This window comes from Schistocerca gregaria, chromosome 1 (genome assembly GCF_023897955.1).
Source record: "Schistocerca gregaria isolate iqSchGreg1 chromosome 1, iqSchGreg1.2, whole genome shotgun sequence".
Taxonomy (NCBI): domain Eukaryota; kingdom Metazoa; phylum Arthropoda; class Insecta; order Orthoptera; family Acrididae; genus Schistocerca; species Schistocerca gregaria.
In genome coordinates, this window is record NC_064920.1 from 217,023,595 (window position 1) to 217,043,314 (window position 19,720).

The 19,720-nt window shown below is 41.7% G+C and overlaps 1 protein-coding gene across 6 annotated transcripts in view; it reads right to left on the bottom strand.

The window, feature by feature from the left end:
- LOC126337131 (synaptosomal-associated protein 25) overlaps positions 1–19,720 on the bottom strand; it is a 352,176-nt gene that overhangs the window by 291,550 nt on the left and 40,906 nt on the right. For 3 of the 6 annotated variants that reach the window (XM_050001443.1, XM_050001440.1, XM_050001441.1), the window contains exon 2: positions 16,850–16,891. The exons of the other annotated variants lie outside the window; for them this stretch is intronic. The gene's annotated coding sequence lies outside the window, so the exon portion shown is untranslated. The remainder of the gene's footprint in view (positions 1–16,849; positions 16,892–19,720) is intronic. 6 annotated transcript variants of the gene reach the window in all.

Here is a 19,720-nt window from a genome sequence, read left to right on the forward strand (position 1 = left end):
ATTGTACTGCACGATCAAATTTTCAACACTAAAGTAAATTTCAAACAAATGTTAACCACTGAACAAAAGGTTAACATTTACATCATAAATGATATGTAGAAACAAATGCATCGTTTCTTAATTGCGAAAACAGACACCTGATATTTGTCGATTACAGTGTCATCCAGCACGAATGAAAATGATATGAGTAAGGTGGGAATTTAAGGGCATGGGATCTGGATAAGCTGAAAGAACCAGAGGTTGTACAGAGTTTCAAGGAGAGCATAAGGGAACAATTAAAAGGAATGGGGGAAAGAAATACAGTAGAAGAACAATGGGTGGCTCTGAGGGATGAAGTAGTGAAGGCAGCAGAGGGTCAAGTAGGTAAAAAGACGAGGGCGGCTGCTAGAAATTCTTGGGTAACAGAAGAAATATTGAATTTAATTGATGAAAGGAGAAAATATAAAGATGCAGTAAATGAAGCAGGCAAAATGGAATACAAACTTCTCAAAAATGAGATTGACAGGAAGTGCAAAATGGCTAAGCACGGATGGCTAGAGGACAAATGTAAGGATGTAGGGGCTTATCTCACGAGGGGTAAGATAGATACTGCTTACAGGAAAATTAAAGAGACCTTTGGAGAGAAGAGAACCACTTGTATGAATATCAAGAGCTCAGATGGAAACCCAGTTCTAAGCAAAGGAGGGAAGGAAGAAAGGTGGACGGAGTATATAGAGGGTTTATACAAGGGAGATGTACTTGAGGACAATATTATGGAAATGGAAGAGGATGTAGATGAAGACGAAATGGGAGATACGATACTGCATGAAGAGTTTGACAGAGCACTGAAAGACCTAAGTCGAAACAAGGCCCCGGAATTAGACAACATTCCATTAGAACTACTGACAGCCATGGGAGAGCCAGTCCTGACGAAACTCTACCATCTGGTGAGCAAGATGTATGAGACAGGTGAAATACCGTCAGACTCCAAGAAGAATATAATAATTCCAATCCCAAAGAAAGCAGGTGTTGACAGTTGTGAAAATTACCGAACTATCTGTTTAATAAGTCACGGCTGCAAAATACTAACACGAATTCTTTACAGACGAATGGAAAAACTGGTAGATGCGGACCTCGGGGAGGATCAGTTTGGATTCCGTAGAAATGTTGGAACACGTGAGGCAATACTGACCTTACGACGTATCTTAGAAGACAGATTAAGGAAAGGCAAACCTACCTTTCTAGCATATGTAGACTTAGAGAAAGCTTTTGAGAATGTTGACTGGAATACTCTCTTTCAAATTCTGAAGGTGGCAGGGGTAAAATACACTGAGCGAAAGGCTATTTACAATTTGTACAGAAACCAGATGGCAGTTATAAGAGTCGAGGGGCATGAAAGGGGAGCAGTGGGTTGAGAAGGGAGTGAGACAGGGTTGTAGCTTCTCCCCGATGTTATTCAATCTGTATATTGAGCAAGCAATAAAGGAAACAAAAGAAAAATTCGGAGTAGGTATTAAAATTCATGGAGAATAAATAAAAACTTTGAGGTTCGCTGATGAAATTGTAATTCTGTCAGAGACAGCAATGGACTTGGAAGAGCAGCTGAATGGAATGGAATGGACAGTGTCTTGAGAGGAGTATACGAGATGAACATCAACTAAAGCAAAACGAGGATAATGGAATGTAGTTGAATTAAGTCGGGTGATGCTGAGGGAATTAGATTAGGAAATGAGACACTTAAGGTGGTAAAGGAGTTTTGCTGTTTGGGGAGCAAAATAACTGATGATGGTCGAAGTAGAGAGGATATAAAATGTAGACTGGCAATGGCAAGGAAAGCGTTTCTGAAGAAGAGAAATTTGTTAACATCGAGTATAGATTTAAGTGTCAGGAAGTCTTTTCTGAAAGTATTTGTATGGAGTGTAGCCATGTATGGAAGTGAAACATGGACAATAAATAGTTTGGACAAGTAAAGAATAGAAGCCTTCGAAATGTGGTGGTACAGAAGAATGTTGAAGATTAGATGGGTACGTCACATAACTGATGAGGTGTTGAATAGGATTGGTGAGAAGATAAGTTTGTGGCACAACTTGACCAGAAGAAGGGGTCGGTTGGTAGGACATGTTCTGAGGCATCAAGGGATCACCAATTTAGTATTGGAGGGCAGCGTGGAGGGTAAAAATCGTAGAGGGAGACCAAGAGATGAATACACTAAGCAGATTCAGAAGGATGTAGGTTGCAGTAGGTAGTGGGAGATGAAGCTTGCACAGGGCAGAGTAGCATGGAGAGCTGAATCAAACCAGTCTCAGGACTGAAGACCACAACAACAACAACATGAGTAAACAATACGTATTTTTCGCGTAGAATCCGAATAGGCAATAAACATGGGGTGTTCTCATTTGAAAATACAAAGTTGACCCCGTCCACGCTAGAGGGGTTGTTATGAAGTAGCCATTTAGTCTAGATGAGGGCAAATGTTTTTTGATGACTGAGCAGTGTACTGAACAATATTGCATCAATATTCTCATGAACTGTCGGACGGCGCAATGTAATTTTAAACTATTCCCAGAAAAATCTACACAGCAACGCTCTTAAAAGCTTTGACATTTCTCTGCACCCTACATAATTATTTTCTTCGAGAATTTGGACACTCACGCGAAGAATTTTTTCTAATCTTCCAAGCTTCTCTTTTTTCCTCCATGGAGTCACTTGTCCCTGGTTTCTTTGTGATTTCATTCTCTGGTCTAACATTCTACATGAACTTCTATGCAATCGATTTGTGCTTTTTTTTAGGTCAAGTCTGACTTGGGTGATGCATGGTATTGTTGACTTGACCCTTGTATGTGCGTAACAATTCTACTGGTGAGTGGATAGTGGTAGCCTACTGATGTGCCCATTGAACTTCAACCTCCTCCTGACATATGCTGCAAGACCGGACGCCTTCTCTGTGGTTTTCCTGGAGTGTAATCTGTATACCTCTTCTGTCAGACTGGGGCCGAGAATTTTTCCCATGGTTTTGCGTTCTTCCGTCAGTATGCTTTCCACATTGAGTGTTAGTGTTTTCTGCATACATTATCTCAGGCTTGATTAGTGTGTTTTAGAGTGATCTTTCTTTGAATGAACACGCATTTCTTAGGTATGTCTTCTGTTCTGCCATAAGTTTTCTTTTTCTGCAATCGAGTCTTCCGTGAGATCTTTTCTTCCCCTGCAGGTTCGAGGATGTCTCCTACCTATTTGAAGTGAGTGTATATCTTGCCGTACTTTGAGTCTAAATTCTCTAATTTTGAGCAGCAGAACTCAGACTTGTGTACACAGATTGCAGGCCAACTTTTGCCACACATTCTTTTAGTATGTCTGTTTGGTCGCTGTTGCTTCTTTACCCGAGAAAAGGACTAGGTCGTCTGCGAATGCTAGGTTTGAGATTCATATCTTGTTCCGGGATCGTCCTAGTCGTGTTGGTTGTTGGTTTCCAGTGCCGTTGGACTTTCAGTTCTTTTCCCCAGTCCCTTATTACTGTGTCCAGAACTAGGGTTAACAATAGTGGGGATAATCCGTCGCCTTCGCGTACTCCATTTTTAATCATGAAGGGATCGGAGATTTCACCTATGAACTTAACTTTCGATGTTAAGCCATCGAATGACTGTGTGATTAGTTTTTGTGTTTTGGAGTCTAGTTCTTGTCCTAAGACGTTGATTAAGTATTATCGGACAACAGAATCGTTTGAATTCTTGAATTCTGTGAAAGTGCAAATGTTTACAGTGTTCCCGATAGCCTTGGATTTTAGAGCTGTTTCCAGATTAAAGTATTGTTTCGTGTATGAACGGCAGGGGAGAAGCTTGCCTGGTATTCACCAATTTTGTGTTCTAACTGTTCTTATGTTCTCTGTAATAAGCAAGCTGAGAAAATTTTGGAGGTAACGTGTAGCAGGGAGATTCCTCTGTAGTTGTTCACGTTCGCCGTATCCCCATTCTCGTGCAGGGGCTGGGTAATTATTTCTCATAGGAGTCGTCAAGTGAATGTTCTCTGGAGTTTCGGCAGATGTTTGCAATCTTGTAGTTGCAACGTGTAGCTGGAGTCAGCCCAGCAGATGCTACTGATCAGGTCTTTCACGTTACGCTCAGTGTCGATGAAAAGAGCGTTTCTTTCCCGTTACAATGACTTTCGAAGTGGAATCTTACGTGCCCATTCGACAGGGCGCTTCCAAATCAGTCGAACGCAATATTCATTTTACCGATATGTGTTGAAAGGGACAATGAAACCAAAGGATAACTAGTACACAAGCGACAGCACCGACCTGACCCTATAGTTACACTGGCAACGAACACTTCTCCCAACAAGAACAGTCACTACAGAATACATGAAATGTATTCGCAATTGCGAATAATGACAACCATCAGCTGTAGAACTGATTGACGACAACGAAAATTTGTGCCGGACTGCGATTCGAACCCGGATTTCCCGCCTTACCATTTGGGTATCCGTGAAGGACTCGTGGTCAGACTTCCGTATGTCAACCATGCGCCCACGACCTGTACTCTTACATCCGTTATGCGTATCCCCGTACAGGTCAGACGTTTTACTTTAAAGTCGCTTGCCCGGTATCGGCAGATATATACGATATTGCAGTGCCTGTGCCATTCTGACTACATGCATGCATGTTCAAAACGACGACATATGGAAGTTTGGCTCTGGCCATGAGTCGTGCACAGAGCCTAATGTAAGGCGACCGCTCGCGATAAGCGGGAAATCCGGGTTCGAGTCCCAGTCCGGTACAAATTTTCATTGTCAACCCACTCTACAGCTGATGTCATTATTCGCAATTGCGAATTCAGTTCATGTATCACGTATTTCCTAACCGCTGTAGTCGCCACAGTGCCTGTTCCTTTGGACAGGCATCCATGTCCAAAGGAACTTTGCATCGTAATTAGAACACAGCCACTGCAACATCGAAGTCACTGTAGAATGTTTCATTTTGCTGATGAAGTCAGAACCTCACCTCTGCTTGCACCGCTTCACCACTATCAAAGTTGAGTCCTTTAAGGTGTTCTTTAAGTTTCAGAAAGATTAAAATCGCATGGAACCAAATCGGGACTATGTAATGATCGATAACAGTGAGCGCAGACAGACTGTTGCAGATGTCGCGGCACTCGTGTGATATCTCCCATTGTCAAGCTGGAGGAAAGGGTGCTCTACGTGTGGACGAACGTTTTCTGCAGTTAGAAACTATTACAACACACTGTTTCACGCACCTACACAGCATAAGAGCAGAATAAAGGCCTGTATCCTGCCTGCCGATTCGCCACGGCTTTCCAGCCCGTCTATACGCGCCTACGGATGCTTAGAGAGCTAGCTTCGTCCTCGCTACTTTCCCAACCACATTTCAATTCATTAATACAAAAGCAAGTAGTCATCAATGATGGTGCAGAGCCCGTGTGAACTTCATCCCATTCTGTGCAGCAGTCTAACCCTTCAAATGAAAATGTTTAACAACAGCACGAAACTTATATCCAGTATCAATTGCAGTCGACACACTGACCAAACCACTGTCAACAATGAACTGTAAGCTGCACACTTTAATTTTTTGTACAATTCTTGGTACAATGAAGTTTACCACCCACGAAGGCGCAACAAAAATCTTTCGTTCTTTCACAGAAATTTACCAGACATACGAGACCATCCTTGTATTATCTCAGAGTGGTCGCATGAGGTATGTCTGCAGTCAAAAACACTCATACCTCACGAAAATGTAACGTAGCCTGTGACTTCTTGTATCAGGAAGACATCCATCTCCAGGAATGTCCATACCTTTAGTTATTAATTATTTCCTCATGGAACTTTGAATATGTGAGTCCTTCCCATAAATTCTAATACAAACACGTGTGTGTCTATATATATAGTCTCCAGTCCGAAGAAAGTTTTGATGCAGCTCTCCACGAAGCTCTACCCTATGCGAACCTCGTCATCTCCGGAAAGGTACTGCAACCTATATCTTTCTGAATCTGCTTACTACGTTCACCTGTGTCTCTCTCTCTACGATTTTTACTCCCACGCTTTCCTCCAATACTGAAGTGGTGCTACCTTGATGTCACAGACTGTTTCGTATGAACTGATCCCCTCTTTTGGTCAAGCTGTGCCGTAAGTTTCTTCTCTCTCCAATTCTGTTAAGCATCTCCTAATTAGTTATGCGATCTACCCACCTGATCTTCAGCATTCTTCTGCAGCACCACATTTCACAAGCTTCTCTCTCTCTCTCTCTCTCTCTCTCTCTCTCTCTCTCTCTCTCTCTCTCTCCTCTAAATACTGTTTATCGACCATGGGTCACTTCCGTACATGACTACTCTCCATAGAATTATTTTCACAAGAGACTTCCTGACACATTGATCTCACATTGATCTATCTTCAATGTTAATTTTCTTTTTCAGAAACGCTTTTCTTGTCACTGCCAGTCTACATTTTATATATCCTCTCTACTTCGACCGTCTTCAGTTATTTTGCTCCCCAAATAGCAAAACTCTACTGCATTAAGTGTCATTTCCTAATCTAATTCTTCGGAACCACCAGATTTAATTAGACTACGTTCGATTATTCTTGTTTTTGTTTATGTTCATCTTATATACTCCTTTTATGACACTGCATTCCGTTCAACTGCTCTTCCAGGTCCTTTGCTGTCTGACAGAATTACAATGTCGTCGGCAAACCTCTGAGTTTTTATTTATTTTCCCTGAACTTTCATTCCCACGCCAAATTTTTCTTTGGTTTGCTTTACTGCTTGTTAAATATACATAGGGGATAGGCAACAACCTCGTGTCACTTGTTTCCAACCACTGCCTCGAATCTGCTAGCGAAATCAACACTATGGGCGAATATCCATTGTAGTTGAAATTTGATGGGTTCACTATTCGTATGTCTACCATCAATAGCTCCAATACAGTGTGGAAAATTTGCCTTCACCGAGAAATTGTGAGCAATTGTTTCCCATTGCGCGCTTTCATAGACTGGGAAAGAATCGGAGGGCGCTGTCGTGTCGTGAACATAGCGTTGCTCCGACAGCTGCCGGACAAGAGTGGAATGGCCTCCGCACGGCAGTCTTTGGCAATAAGTGCGTCTACTGTCATTTGCCTTCCTTTTCGATTTCATAACTTCTCGTACGCTTAAATATGACTTGAGATGCATCATGAACGATTTATTTCTTTACTGGAAAACTAATAGTTTTGTGGGACAAAAATCTATGAATTGACGACAGAACTGAGATTCAAAATGTCTGAGTCGATGACCTCAACGAATGGGATGGAAGATTTCAAAACGTGAACGACAAGGAAAAAATGAATACCGTAAGTAAGTTGTTGGTCATTTAAAGAACCTTTATTGCATTGTTTTCAAAAATGTGATTACACTGAATTGAGTAACAATCTTTCCAAAAACTTTTTTTTTTTTTTTTTTTTTTGGAAAACTTTACAGATCCAATTGAAGTAAAAGAGGAGGACAATTTGCTCTTATTTTCTGCAGGCCTTCAGATATAATCAAAACTCGTTACCACCAAACCAATACACGGATCGTTACACCTGAAATTGCCTTAACCATATCTTATTTAAATAGTGGCTAAATTAGTTTACTCGCCATTAATCCGGTTACTGTCATACTCCAAATGCCGCCACAGGAAATCCGCGCCGGTGAAACTTCGTATACAGTGCGCTTACTCGTTCTAAAACTCAATCCTGAAGAGCGCAATCTGTCAGTGCACAGGCAATAACCTCAAGGACTGATCACAACAGCGGGAGAAATACAGCAGCTTCGAAATTATGCTGGTTAAGGTGTCTGCTCTAGCGTTACTTTTCATTGCTTACAATAGAATAATATCAGAACGTCTGTCCGGATATCTAAGTGCATGAAAATAGCGCTCAATGCTGCACCCAGCAGATCTTAAGATAGTCCTCGGTATTTCAAGCAATTCCGAATAAGCGGAACAAAATTCTTTGCTTATAGTACATAAGACTTAACACGCCATCACTTCCAGCCTTTCGACGCCGATTTCACATCTCCCTCCCCCGCAGTCGCCGAATGTTTGAATTACGACGCAGTGCAAGTGCGAGATGTACCACTTACTTGCTAGCTGTGGTTGGCCAGTAATTTTGTGGCTACTCTGTCGAGAAACGCAGAAAATAACTGTTTACTGCATGCCGGACACTGTCAAATACACTACTGGCCATTAGAATTACTACACCAAGAAGAAAGGCAGATGATAAACGGGTATTCATTGGACTAAAATATTATACTAGAACTGACATGTGATCACATTTTCATGCAATTTGGGTGCATAGATCCTGAGGAATCAGTACCCAGAACAACCACCTCTGGCTATAATAACAGCCTTGATACGCCTGGGCAGTGAGGCAAACAGAGCTTGGATGGTGTGTACAGGTACAGCTGCCTATGCACCTTCAACACGATACCACAGTTCATCAAGAGTAGTGACTGGCGTATTGTGACGAGCCAGTTGCTCGTCACCATTGGCCAGACGTTCTCAATAAGTGAGAAATTTGGATAATGTGCTGGCCAAGGCAGCAGTCAAACATTTTCTGTATCCAGAAAGACCCGTACAGGACCTGCAACATGCGGTCGTGCATTATCCTGCTGAAATGTAGGGTTTTGCAGGGATCGAATGGAGGGTAGAGCCACGGGTCGTAACACATCTGAAATGTAACGTCCACTGTTCAAAGTGCCGTCAATGCGAACAAGAGGTGACCGAGACGTGTAACCAATGGCAACCCACACCATCACGCCGGGTGATACGCCAGTATGGCAATGACGAATACACGCTTCCAATGTGCGTTCACCGCGATGTCGCCAATCACGGATGCGACCATCATGATGCTGTAAACAGAACCTGGATTGCATCTCTGGTGCCCGTTTTTCCACCTATATCTATATGACTACACTGCAATTAACATTTAAGTGCTTGGCGGAGGGTTCATCGAACCACAATCATACTGTCTCTTTACCATTCCACTCCCTAAAAGCGCGCGGGAAAAACGAACACCTAAACCTTTCTGTTCGTGCTCTGATTTCTCTTATTTTGATGTTCATACCTACCTATGTAGGTTGGGCTCAACAAAATATTTTCGCATTTGGAAGAGAAAGTTGGTGACAAATTTCGTAAATAGATCTCGCCGCGGCGAAAAACGTCTTTGCTTTAATAACTTCCATCCCAACTCGCGTATCATATCTGCCACACTCTCTCCCCTATTACGTGATAATACAGAACGAGCTGCCCTGTTTTGCATCCTTTCGATATCCTCCGTCAATCCCACCTGGTAAGGATCCCACACTGCGCAGCAATTTTCTAACAGAGGACAAACGAGTGTAGTGTAAGCTGTCTCTTTAATGGACTTGGTGCATCTAAGTGTCCTGCCAATGAAAGGCAACCTTTGGCTCGCCTTCCCCACAATATTATCTATGTGGTCTTTCCAACTGAAGTTGTTCGTAATTTTTACACCCAGGTACTTAGTTGAATTGACAGCCTTGAGAACTGTACTATTTATCGAGTAATCGAATTCCAACGGATTTCTTTTGGAACTCATGTGGGTCACCTCACACTTTTCGTTATTTAGCGTCAACTGCCACCTGCCACACCATACAGAAATCTTTTCTAAATCGCTTTGCAACTGATACTGGTCTTCGGATGACGTTGTTGTTGTTGTTGTTGTTGTTGTTTTCAGTCCTGAGTGGTTTGATGCAGCTCCCCATGCTACTCTCTCTATCCTGTGCAAGCTTCTTCATCTCCCAGTACCTACTGCAACCTACATTCTTCTGAATCTGCTTGGTGTATTCATCTCTTGGTCTCCCTCTACGATTTTTACCCTCCACGCTGTCCTCCAATGCTAAATTTGTGATCCCTTGATGCCTCAGAACATGTCCTACCAACCGGTCCCTTCTTCTGGTCAAGTTGTGCCACAAACTCCTCTTCTCCCCAATTCTATTCAATACCTCCTCATTAGTCATGTGATCTACCGATCTAATCTTAAGCATTCTTCTGTAGCACCACATTTCGAAAGCTTCTATTCTCTTCTTGTCCGAACTATTTATCGTCCATGTTTCACTTCTATATGGCTGCACTCCATACAAATACTTTCAGAAACGACTTCCTGACAAATCTATACTCGATGTTAACAAATTTCTCTTCTTCAGAAACGCTTTCCTTGCCATTGCCAGTCTACATTTTATATCCTCTCTACGTCGACAATCATCAGTTATTTTGCTCCCTAAATAGCAAAACTCCTTTACTACTTTGTCTCATTTCCTAATCTAATTCCCTCAGCATCACCCGATTTAATTTGACTACATTCCATTATCCTCGTTTTGCTTTTGTTGATGTTCATCTTATATCTTCCTTTCAAGACACTATCCATTCTGTTCACTGCTCTTCCAAGTCCTTTGCTGTCTCTGACAGAATTACAATGTCATCGACGAACCTCAAAGTTTTTATTTCTTCTCCATGAATTTTAATACCTACTCCAAATTTTTCTTTTGTTTCCTTTACTGCTTGCTCTGTATACAGATTGAATGACATCGGGGAGAGGCTACAACCCTGTCTTACTCCCTTCCCAACCACTACTTCCCTTTCATGCCCCTCGACTCTTTAACTGCCATCTGGTTTCTGTACAAATGGTAAATAGCCTTTCGCTCCCTGTATTTTACCCCTGCCACCTTTAGAATTTGAAAGAGAGTATTCCAGTCAACATTGTCAAAAGCTTTCTCAAAGTCTACAAATGCTAGAAACGTAGGTTTGCCTTTCCTTAATCTTTCTTCTAAGATAAGTCGCAAGGTTAGTATTGCCTCACGTGTTCCAACATTTCTACGGAATCCAAACTGATCTTCTCCGAGATCGGCTTCTACTAGTTTTTCCATTCGTCTGTAAATAATTCGTGTTAGTATTTTGCAGCTATGGCTTATTAAACTGATTGTTCGGTAATTTTCACATCTGCCAACACCTGCTTTCTTTGTGATTGGAATTATTATATTCTTCTTGAAGTCTGAGGGTATTTCGCCTGTCTCATACATCTTGCCCACCAGAAGGTAGAGTTTAGTCAGGACTGGCTCTCCCAAGGCTGTCAGTACTTCTACTGGAATGTTGTCTACTCCGGGGGCCTTGTTTCGACTCAGGTCTTTCAGTGCTCTGTCAAACTCTTCACGCAGTATCGTATCTCCCATTTCGTCTTCATCTACATCCTCTTCCATTTCCATAATATTGTCCTCAAGTACATCGCCCTTGTATAAACCCTCTGTATACTCCTTCCACCTTTCTGCCTTCCCTTCTTTGCTTACAACTGGCTTTCCATCTGAGCTCTTGATATTCATACAAGTGGTTCTCTTCTCTCCAAATGTCTCTTTAATTTTCCTGTAGGCAGTATCTATATTACCCCCAGTGAGATAAGCCTTTACATCCTTACATTTGTCTTCTAGCCATCACTGCTTAACCATTTTGCACTTCCTGTCGATCTCATTTTTGAGAAGTTTGTATTCCTTTTTGCCTTCATTTACTGCAATTTTATATTTTCTCCTTTCATCAATTAAATTCAATATTTCTTCTGTTACCCAAGGATTTCTATTAGCTCTCCTCTTTTTTCCTACTTTATCGTCTGCTGCCTTCACTACTTCATTCCTCAAAGCTACCCAGTCTTCTTCTACTGTATTTCTTTCCCCCATTCCTGTCAATTGTTCCCTTATGCTCTCCCTGAAACTCTCTACAACCTCTGATTTAGTCAGTTTATCCAGGTCCCATCTCCTTAAATTAGCTCTTTTTTGTAGTTTCTTTAGTTTTAATCTACAGTTCATAACCAATAGATTGTGGTCAGAGTCAACATCTGCCCCTGGAAATGTCTTCCAATTTAAGACCTGGTTCCTAAATCTCTGTCTTACCATTATATAATCTGATACCTTTTAGTATTCCAGGATTCTTCCATGTATACAACATTCTTTTATGATTCTTGAACCAAGTATTAGCTATGATTAAGTTATGCTCTGTGCACAATTCTACCAGGCGGCTTCCTCTTTCATTTCTTAGCCCCAATCCATACTCACTTACAATGTTTCCTTCTCTCCCTTTTCCTACACTCGAATTCCAGTCACCCATTACTATTAAATTTTCGTCTCCATTCACTATCTGAATAATTTCTTTTATTTCATCGTACATTTCTTCAATTTCTTCATCATCTGCAGAGCTAGTTGGCATATAAACTTGTACTACTGTAGTAGGTGTGGGCTTCGTATCTATCTTGGCCACAATAATGCGTTCACTATGCTGTTTGTAGTAGCTTACCCGCATTCCTATTTTCCTATTCATTATTAAACCTACTCCTGCATTACCCCTATTTCATTTTGTATTTATAACCCTGTATTCACCTGACCAAAAGTCTCGTTCCTCCTGCCACCGAACTTCAGTAAGTCCCACTATATCTAACTTTAACCTATCCATTTCCCTTTTTAAATTTTCTAACCTACCTGCACAATCAAGAGATCTGACATTCCACGCTCCGATCCATAGAACGCCAGTTTCCTTTCTCCTGATGACCTTACTAGACGGTAAATTACAGCATCATCTGCGAACAACCTAAGAGAACTGCTCAGATTGTCGCCCAGGTCATTTATATAGATCAGCAACAGCAAAGGTCCCAGGACGCTTCCCTGGGGAACACCTGATATCACTTCAGTTTTACTCAATGATTTGCCGTCTATTACTACGAACAGCGACCTTCCTGACAGGACATCACGAATCCAGTCGCACAACTGAGACATTACCCCACAGGCCCGCAGCTTCATTTGAAGTCACTTGTGAGGAACCGTGTCAAAATTTTCCTGAAGTCTAGAAATACGGAATCAGCTTGAGATCAGCTTGAGATCCCCTCTCGATAGCGGCAATTACTTCGTGTGAATAAAGGGCTATGCATTTGCTATTATCAGCTGCCTTTCCCTGCAGAAGTCAATTAGCCATCACCTCTATCATTTCTCTTTCAAAGACCATGAGTGCCTACTATGTTTCCCTCTTTCCCTTTCCCCACAATGGCATTCCAGTCTCCCATTACCATAGAATTTGGTCATCATGTTCTGAAGTTGGCATATACACCTGGACAATCAGTAAATCTTTTTGTGCTCCTTTTAACCTTACACCAAAAACCCGGTGATTTGCGTAGTCTACATGTTCTACACAGTTACCCAATTCCTTTCTCGTAATCATTCCTACTCGATTCATGCCTTTTACTTCTCCTTCAGAGTAGTACAATACATATTCATCTGACTAACTTCCACATCCATTTCATCTTACCTCAGTAACTCCTACGAGGTCCTTATGATTCTTTTCCATCTCTCTTAAGGTTTTCTAATTTTCCTTCTTGTAGTAGCACAGTACTAACATTCCAGGTACCAACCCTCGTTTTGTGTTTTGCCTCCTTTCAAGTTCACGACTGAACACAATACAGTTCCACTGATAAGTAGTCCATGCTGCCTGCTCACGGCACCACTCTAAACACAGCTGAAATTGGTGTGCTGCCGGCAGTCTGCTACACATGGCACGATAGTTCCCTAATAATTTGGTGAACAAAGGAAAATTATGGAGGAAAAAAAAATTTTGTACAGGTAGGTGGGAGTACCAGGGAGAACCTACTAAAAATCCTGACCACTGGCGTGGGGTGGGGTGGGGTGGGGTGGAGAGACGCACATCACTGTTTTCTTGAATATTCCTGAAAGTGTGGCTTCTAGTGAAACTATCTCTCAGTACAAGGTAAACTACTTAAAACTGCCTACAGACAAGGTCCTATTCATAGTTTCAGTAAGACTAATGGTTTCCACAAGGAATAGGAAAACCACAATTACTGAAAATAGTGTTTTAAAGTCTAAGCTTGATGTTTATTCTTTAATTAAATGGATTAAGAACAAATATTAAATGTTAGGGAATAAGTGGTGATATGAGGTGTGTGTGTGTGTGTGTGTGTGTGTGTGTGTGTGTGTGTGTGTGTGTGTGTGTGTGTGTGTGTTTTAGAAGGCTGAGGGGAGGCACATTGCCTGATTGTGATAATGCACTTCCTGCTCCGTACAGTTTTACAGTCATGTGCAAGCAGGTGAGTTCCCAATCTCTCTTCATCAAAAGACGCAAAGTTATACTGATCCTTCCGCAACTCGCCCTATGTATCACTGGGCGCGCAGTGCGCAGAAACACATGGGAGAAGGTGTATATTTTCCAGTGTTCACTCTACATGGAAAAATATGAGTTACTAATAATACAAAAGAAAGTCTACAAAAATCTAACACTGTTCTGCACTGCTAGAGGGAAATTGATTCTTAGTCATTCTGTATGGGAGTAGTAGTGTTCTTCCAGGGAAGTTGACCTTGATAAATACACCCACTCTGCAAGGAAACGTCAGTACTGGAAATAAGCGATGTGCTCAATTACGACACCCAAAGTACGAAATTCTTACATTGTAAAGATGTCACAGAATCGACATGTCTGCTCTGCAGATGCCATTTGTGATGAATTGACACACTTTTACAGCTTACACTTGCTAATTTGTTGAATAGAATTTGCCATAGCAATATTCCTTTTTCCAGCTGCCAATTAGTCAATCTATTCTTTTTCAGGTGAACTGTTTTCCATTGAAAACCAACATACACCTTAGGGTGTAGCCCAGGAGTACATGCACATGCCTCAACTGTGTTCACCAGTGTTTTATTCAATGGCCATCTGATCTGGAGAGTTGCTATCTGAGTTTACCAGTTGGTTAACTCTTCATGTAATTCCACTTTCCACCCATTGCTGCCCTTCTCCGCAGTGTTAATTGTATTGTTTTGGTGATAGCTGTGCAGCTCTAACACCAAAAACATTTCAGATGTCAGAACCATTTCCCCAATGAACACTGTGCCAATGCAGATTCTGTCAACGAATTTCAGCTTATTACCAACTTTAATAACAGTTTACTTTTTTTAGTTGTATTTCCATCCCTTTGGCAATATGTACAAAGTTCATTAGACTTTTTGCATTTTTTGTTACGTAAGTTATGGAACCATGTATTTATCATCTTGCCACTGGTGGGATGGCTTGCATGCTACAGTGATACAGATAGCCATACCACAGATGCAACTGCAGCAGAGGGCTATCTGTTGAGAGACCAGACAAATTTAGGGTTCCTGAAGAGCAGCAGCCTATTCAGTAGTTTCGGGGGTAACAGACTGGATGACTGGCTGAAAACATGGGGAAACTACAGCCAGAACTTTTCCCAAAGGCATTCAGCTTTATTGTATGATGGCATCCTCTTTGCTAAAATATTCCGGAGGTAAAAATAGTTCCTCATTTGGATCTACAGACAGGGACTACTCAGGATAACATCATCAAGAGAAACAAAACACACATGCTATAGATAAGTGCGGAATGTTAGATCCCTTAATGACACAGGTAGGTCAAATTGAAAAAGGGAAATGAATGGCTTGAAGTTAGATATAGTAGGAATTAATGAAGTTCAGTTGCAGGAGGAACAGGACTTCTGCTCAGGTGAATACAGGATTGTGGTCCAAGCTGCCAGAGATGGCTATCACATATGTGTGAGGTGGGAATGAATGAGGTGTCTTTTCATTGCACCTGTCTGAAAATTTTCATATCATCTTTATGGTGATTAGGCACTATATTTTCCTTATTTTGTTGATATTCCAACTGGAGTTTCCATCGTTTGTATTTCCCATAAGTTCTTGTTCCATTAAAAATATGTGCAGTGAATATGTGTCTTATGTTGCTTTGAATGTAAAATTAAATTAAAAGACAATCCTAATGGCAGGTGTAAAGAGAAGAATAGAAATTTAACTCATGTTGATTGACTGTATGACAAGTAGTTCAGTTCTGGTGGAGTTTGTCTATACTTAAAAATTTGGCTCTGGCTAAGCTTCAATCATCTCAAGTTGGCAAGTGAAAAAGAGTAGGAAAAGAGATTGCTATTTACTGTAAAGATGACAAGTTGCAGACAGGCACATGATGTGTGCTTGCTTGTGTTGAGAGTGAGTGGTGTGCGATTCTTTTTCTAATCAAGGTTGTGGCCAAAAGCTTTGGGTATATGTCTTAATTGTACCTGTCTGCAACTTAATGTGTCATCTTTACAGTAAGAAGCTATCTATCTTTCCCCCCACATTGTTGACAATCTAACCTGGAGTTTCCACTGTGATTAGTTTGGATGTTTATATTGAACATTCAATGGTACAGTGACAACAAGTGTTCTTTACACTGGTTTTTAGATTACGTTCATTATTCAACTTTCGATGAAATGTTAACTAACTCTTAAAACAACACTGTTGGCAAAGTGTTCATGCACTGCCTGAAAATAAAGTATACAGATTCTGCACATTTTTCCTGTGCAGGAAATTCATACAATGTCTTTAATAGAAAATTAAAGTCTCAATGGCTCAGTGCTCAAATGTGTGGAAGAAACCTATCTTTTCAAAGCAACCAAAGGAAATCTCATTTTCAGATTGGTCCATCATCCTGTATTAAATGTGTTCTGGCACACCAAAATCAGAAGCACTGAAGTCTTCAAAGCTTTTTTTTTTTATTAGATGAATGGCATGGTTTGGAAACATTTTCAGTGTGTACCAAAATGTGGAACTGATTCTTTCCCATTAGAGTAACAGATATGCACTTTTGAAACTATGTTAGATTTTTAGAATTAGGAAAAGTCAATATCTTAACAATGAATTGCCCAGATATGGAATAAGGGTGTCAATAAAAATAAAAAACAATTCAGTTTTTCCTATTGTCTTTTAAAAGCATCAATTTTTACACTATCTGAAAGCTGTCATTTTGTTTTACCCATTACCCAACCAAATCAAAATACAAATTACTCACACAAGGAAAGACACTGCAGATCAGGAAATGTGATTGTTTAACCTGGAACAAATGATGAAAAGTTAATGTTCCAGTTACTTAAGTTCTGAAAGTACAATAGAATAAAACTACAGTATCACATTTGTGGGGCGAAAAGAAAAATGACAAAGCTATTATTGGAACATTGGTGAAAGCGACCGACAGCAGTAAAGGCTGAAATTTAAGCATCTATATCATGAGTTAATGGAGTTAAGCTAAACTCAAAGTGACAAATCATTCCTTGCAAACTACCTTTGTTCCTCTGCCGGTTACTTCATTTTCTGGATTTTTCTTTTTTCCTTCATTTAGCACAGTAAATTTAGGGTGTGCAAGTGTTGTGTCACTTTGATTTCCACAGAAAACTGCCACAGAATACAGCTCAAGTGTTTGCAGTGCAAATTTATTTTTTGTCTGAATTCATGGTCACACTAAACAGACTAGAAGGTTCAGATTATTGCAGTTCAGCAGGGTCTGATCACTATGTGTTAGTAATACACCATTTTTAAGCAAATCCTTATTTAACGTAACTATTTGATAGCCCATCAGGATAATGCTTCAAAGAACACGTAGCAAGAAACTCCAACATTGCTTATAAATTATCCTACACACTGTGCTCAAGAATTTTTCTACATTAAATGAAAACACATCTCTGAACTTTAAATAGCAAATATTTGCCTTGCGAGGAAAATGAGCTGGCAAAATATTACTTCTGTACAGTATCAATAATGCATTCAGCGGCATTTTACTTCGTCATTCAAAGTGTCTTAATATAACCAAGTTAGTTGTTCCATAGGTTGTATAAATATTATGATGTGTAGTATGTTGACTTAACAACAATAGAATACTACTTTAAAGCAAAGACAAAGGGGTGTGTGTGTGTGTGTGTGTGTGTGTGTGTGTGTGTACATGCTTCTCATTTATAGTTTTTCCTGCATATGTACTAATTGTACCTATCAAGAATTCCTCTATCATATAGAAGTAGTTAAGGAGAAACTTCTTTAATCTGAATCTGCCAGAAATCTCACTCGTCAAAGAATTTTACAACTGCATACTACATCCCTTTATATACAGAAAATTCATTAAATGGTAAATGCAGATCATTTTTCCTTTTAGTATTGTCCTTCAGAATATCTGTTAATCCCAAACTCAGATATATGTGAGTAAGAGTACTGTGAGGCTGTGGTAATACACTCCTGGAAATTGAAATAAGAACACCGTGAATTCATTGTTCCAGGAAGGGGAAACTTTATTGACACATTCCTGGGGTCAGATACATCACATGATCACACTGACAGAACCACAGGCACATAGACACAGGCAACAGAGCATGCACAATGTCGGCACTAGTACAGTGTATATCCACCTTTCGCAGCAATGCAGGCTGCTATTCTCCCATGGAGACGATCGTAGAGATGCTGGATGTAGTCCTGTGGAACGGCTTGCCATGCCATTTCCACCTGGCGCCTCAGTTGGACCAGCGTTCGTGCTGCACGTGCAGTCCGCGTGAGACGACGCTTCATCCAGTCCCAAACATGCTCAATGGGGGACAGATCCGGAGATCTTGCTGGCCAGGGTAGTTGACTTACACCTTCTAGAGCACGTTGGGTGGCACAGGATACATGCGGACAGGCATTGTCCTGTTGGAACAGCAAGTTCCCTTGCCGGTCTAGGAATGGTAGAACGATGGGTTCGATGACGGTTTGGATGTACCGTGCACTATTCAGTGTCCCCTCGACGATCACCAGAGGTGTACGGCCAGTGTAGGAGATCGCTCCCGACACCATGATGCCGGGTGTTGGCCCTGTGTGCCTCGGTCGTATGCAGTCCCGATTGTGACGCTCACCTGCACGGCGCCAAACACGCATACGACCGTCATTGGCACCGAGGCAGAAGCGACTCTCATCGCTGAAGACGACACGTCTCCATTCGTCCCTCCATTCACGCCTGTCGCGACACCACTGGAGGCGGGCTGCGCGATGTTGGGGCGTGAGCGGAAGACGGCCTAACGGTGTGCAGGACCGTAGCCCAGCTTCATGGAGACTGTTCCGAATGTTCCTCGCCGATACCCCAGGAGCAACAGTGTCCCTAATCTGCTGGGAAGTGGCGGTGCGGTCCCCTACGGCACTGCGTAGGATCCTACGGTCTTGGCGTGCATCCGTGCGTCGCTGCGGTCCGGTCCCAGGTCGACGGGCACGTGCACCTTCCGCCGACCACTGGCGACAACATCGATGTACTGTGGAGACCTCACGCCCCACGTGTTGAGCAATTCGGCGGTACGTCCACCCGGCCTCCCGCATGCCCACTATATGCCCTCGCTCAAAGTCCATCAACTGCACATACGGTTCACGTCCACACTGTCGCGGCATGCTACCAGTGTTAAAGACTGCGATGGAGCTCTGTATGCCACGGCAAACTGGCTGACACTGACAGCGGCGGTGCACAAATGCTGCGCAGCTAGCGCCATTCGATGGCCAACACCGCGGTTCCTGGTGTGTCTGCTGTGCCGTGCGTGTGATCATTGCTTGTACAGCCCTCTCGCAGTGTCCGGAGCAAGTATGGTGCGTCTGACACACCGGTGTCAATGTGTTCTTTTTTCCATTTCCAGGAGTGTATTTCCATCAGCTGCATAGAGAGATCCCTCTAAGATGTACAAGTGTGAACCCCAAACATATTACTAATTACCTCCTTTTCTGCAATGAATACTTTATGCCAACATGAGCAGTTACACCAGAATATTATCCCATATGCCATGAAATATCAGTGAATGAAAAACTGCAAAATATGTTCACTTACTGCTTTTTATATCCTCAAAGTGGTCAATTATTCTTATGGCAAAAGTAGACAAACCTAAAC